The sequence below is a fragment of the Rhinolophus sinicus genome, chromosome 2, assembly GCF_057876585.1.
Source record: "Rhinolophus sinicus isolate RSI-liver-muscle chromosome 2, RSI-T2T, whole genome shotgun sequence".
Lineage (NCBI taxonomy): Eukaryota > Metazoa > Chordata > Mammalia > Chiroptera > Rhinolophidae > Rhinolophus > Rhinolophus sinicus.
The window spans coordinates 41,912,772-41,917,156 of record NC_142502.1 but is presented as its reverse complement, the minus strand read 5'-3'; the positions used below and the strand labels follow the sequence as shown (position 1 = coordinate 41,917,156).

The 4,385-nt window shown below is 34.1% G+C and overlaps 1 pseudogene; it reads right to left on the bottom strand.

Annotated features, from left to right (window-relative positions):
* Positions 1 to 412: 412 nt before the first annotated feature.
* On the bottom strand, positions 413 to 2,109 carry LOC109453285 (intraflagellar transport protein 52 homolog pseudogene; annotated as a pseudogene).
* Positions 2,110 to 4,385: the final 2,276 nt, after the last annotated feature.

Sequence of the window (4,385 nt, the reverse complement as noted above, 5' to 3'; positions counted from 1 at the left end):
GCCTAAAATTCATTTTAGTTTAATACGTGAAGATATAATCTGGTTTTTGCCTTTGTAATGTAAGAAGTAACACAAGTGTTGAATAACATTTTATTTTTCTTCTTGATAAAACTGTGAGGGAATGAAATATAACTAAGTAGGAGATGACTTAAAAGGAAACAAAAACTATGACCAAAGGACTAATGGTACACAATGAACCTATATAATTATTTAAACTAAAATAAATATATATATATATGGGGGGAAGAGTTGAAAGAAAAGACTTCAATGAAAGTATATTTCATAAATTATAAAAGTACAGATTTAATTGGATATAATTAAAAAAATGGAACATGTCTTACATAAGGATCTTCTAAGTTAGAGATGTTATGCCTATCTGGACACTACAGAAGATACACAAATATTCCACAGCTCAAAGAAGAAAGAGTGTATAGACAATTTTGATAAAGGAGTTGAGGAACAATTGAAAAAGTTTACAAAAAGAATCAGGAGAAAGAAAATACTTCTGAAATGCAGTTTCACTTATATCAACATGTTCTTGGTTCAATTTCTTGAATTCCAGCGCTTGGAAGAAGATGTGCTCATGGATATGTTTGGCATCTTGTTGGTCCCTTGGTAGTTTACTGGTTACTCCAAGAATGTCACCACACTTCCTCACATAAAATTCCAGGTCTTCAGTATACTTATTGGTAATCTAAGCAAGCCGTGCCTTATCAGAGGACAATGTCTTATTTAAGTCAAACAGCTCCAGTGGAGGAGATGGCAATTCCCTGAAACAGGGAGGGAAAACCACTGGCTGAGGCTGGATGAGCTGGAGAGGTTCATGTTTCATGTTTAGCTATTCATGAGCCTTGATGACCTTGGGGAGGAAGGTAAACAGAGAGGTCAAAGAGGGTGGTAAAGTCCTATAGGTTCTCATTCCCCTCCTGAAGACACACCTGAAGCCATTCTGACAGGTGGCTGTTTCAGGCAGTATCATGTATTCGGACATCTCTAGGTCCTCAGAATCAATCTAGTTTAGGTGGATGTCTTCTGCTATAAGCCACTCAAAAGCAACATCCATGATTTTGTTCATTTCTTCTTTATCTAAATGTCAGTCACTGAACATGTGACATAAGCCAAGAACTGCCAGCTTCACACCTTGGTTCTTCGAGTGATAGAACACCTGAATGGGTCTTTTGAGTGGGAAACAGACAGAGCCTGTGGACAGAACAGCCACTTCTGGTTTCATGACACTTGATGTGACACCAAAAGGATAGTCAAAGGTAAGAGCCTGTATGTTGTTTCTACTGCTCTCCTCATTAATGATTCCAGGCACAGCTTTCCCTGCAGCTCAGCTAATTTGCCTATTGAAGACTCCATTGGAAACTAGAGCTTCTTTGTGATAGAAATATTTATAATACATGTTTCTTACAACAGCATCATTATTAACCGTGATTCCATATTCTTCTAGGAGACAGTTAATATTGATGTCAAATCTGGATTTCCCACACTCTCCTAGCCTCACAAGGATATCTCCACCACTATCCAGGTATTTCTTTAAGACTTCAAACTCAGCTGCAGTAAATTTTTCCCTTGGTCCAGCTGCCATCCACAATTTCACCCCAATTAACTATTCAGATATGATTTTATCTTTTAAGCTCTGAATCTTCCAATTGTTCTGAAGTCTCTTCTAGATTTATAGACATTGTTGGTGGTAAATTCTTCCTTTTTGTATGTATTAAAAAGAATGGTGCTCGAAGCTCTTTCTTCATGGTTACCTGAGGCCCAGTGATCACCATCTTTACCTGACACCTCCCAGCATTCCCACAGCTAGGTACTCAAGGCCACTTAGCAAAGGCAGAGGTGAGTGGCGTGCTCTAAATAGGATTTTTGAATTTGTGTTTAACCAGGTCGAATCTTACTAATTTGCCATAACTGTATGTAAATATATGTATCAGAAATTTCATGGAGTTCAACCTTGAGATTGTGTCTTAGTTAATCTGTGTGTTCATTAACTTTGTCAAGCTTTTGAGTTGAGTTTGAGCTAGTTTTGAAAACATGTGTTTTCCATGCCTTGCAACAATATTAATAGCAAAACAATTACTTACTACTACCTTTTTAGATTATAGAAATAATTCAGGGCCAGATGTCATCTTTGAAGGTAAATCTTTAAAAATGTTTTCTAAAATTTTACATGTTCATTGCTCTACAGTAATTTTCTATCATTTCTTGAGTCAATTTGGATTGTTTTTGTATTTTCTCTCATGCTTATCCATTTCATAGAGATTTTTTCAAAGTTTTTACATAGTTATGTATAGTAGTCTCATACTTTTGAAAATACTTACCATGTCTATTTATATAGTCATTTATACATTCTGAATATCATTTATTTGGTTTTCTCTCTATTTTGTTCATTGGATTTGCAAAATATTGGTATATTCTATGATTTTATAGAACCTGGTCTTGAATTTAATTATTGACAAAATTAATTTTAATTTATTGATTTCTGATTTTAGCTCCTAATTATTTCTGCTTTTATTTGTATTTGTTTTATTGTTTTTATCTAGTTTAAGTTAATGTTTGGTTGATTTATTTTTTGTTCTTCTCTACTAATTATAATATTTAAAACTAGAATTTGCTTTGGCTATATCCCATGGATAATGACGACTAGTGTTTTAAAAATTATTTTTTTTAAATAATCTTTGTAAATGTCAGTTTTGATTTCTTTATAGACCATGGAGTGGTTTAGGAGAATATATATCCCCTCACCATTAATCATTAAAAATATAAAGTTTTATCATCAACTTCTAGTTTTAATACATTTCATTCAAATAATGTGGCCTGCAAAATTGATTTTTTTGTGTGTTTATTGATGCTTTATGCTTTATGTATTATCTGACCACTGATTTTTAAAAATAAAATTAGCTATCAATGGACACTTACCAAGAAACTACATTTACTTTATATAGGAAACAAAACTTACAGTACAAATCTTTCAATTTAACTTGTTAAATATATCAGCATAGAAACCATGTCTTCACTTCTTTCCATCTATCACTCTGATAATGCTTTTTTGTTCATCTCTCTATCATCTTATACTATGGGAGTTCCTAGTAAACATTTAATGAACAAAAATACTATCTTCCCTACCTGAGTCTAAGAAGAAGGAGGGCAGAGCTCTCTGGGCCTCCCTTCAGACTTCCTGCTCTGGTACTTTATTTGCCATGTCTACTAAATGGCATGTGCAGTGTCATGTGGAAAACAGTACTTCTCTAAGGGGCTTGAAATTGTCTCAGCTGTATTTTGGAAAAGAGAAATATGCACATGAAAACAAAAAAGAACAGGGTTGCCAATGTACATTTCAGGAAGAAAAAAAAAAGGTTTCTATTAAACCTGTTTGTTTTTATACACTCCTGAACCTGGAAGTTTGAAACCTGGAGAAGTGTGGGTGAAGGGAAAGTTTAAGGGGTAATAACTCAGATCCTGTAGATTACCTGAATATTTCGCATGCTCACTGTCTTTTTCTCGTAACCTGGAAGGAATTTGTATTTGATTTTCTTTCTTGATGGGATCTTCCCAACTGTCATTTTTTCCTCTTCTTTGAAGGGTGAAATTTGCCCTTCTCTCCCTCCCAGTGGGAGTAGGCGGGGGGAGCATGAGATTATTGAAAAGGTACAACAGCTAGTGAGTTACTTATAAAATACATCTCCATTACAGTAATTTTCAATTTTTAAGGTCAACCTATTGACAAGGTAAGGAAACCTTTACTATGATTACTGGACAGAATGTAAATGTTATTATCTTTGTGTAAAGACACAATTACAGTGGCTAGAGATGGATCTAAAGAAGGCAGGGATGATGCAGATTAATGTCCGCTTTTATAAAGATGGGTTCAAAAGATGCTTCCTGTGTTTAATGAGACAAGTAATGAAGATTTAAATGCGTCATTTTTGGGTGAACATGTCAGTAGAGAAATTAGAATAGTGTTGTAATTTTGCTTGAAGAAGTCAAGAGATAACTTTTCATGTTAGTAGATCAAGAAACAGGGGTCAAATTATATTAAAGTAATGGATGATCACCAGAAAGTCTAAAAACAATTTTTTTGGTTTTTGTTTTTTCAAGTGGTTGTTTCTGGGAAGTAATGGGATAAGGTAGCAAATTGTTGATGTAAACTTAGTTCTTCTGTACAATAGTTTATTTTTGTTTTAGTAAAACAAAGTACAAAGACATGCTTGCCCCTTTCATATTGTTTCTTCTTGTGTCTGACTCAGAATCTTAAAGGAAATCAAACAAATACAACAACAGTAACAATAAAAATAAAATAATAGGACAACTCTCCCACCAAGAAGTAAACACTACGGTGCGTGGGACCAACAGATTTTTTAACTCTTTTCAATCCCTCT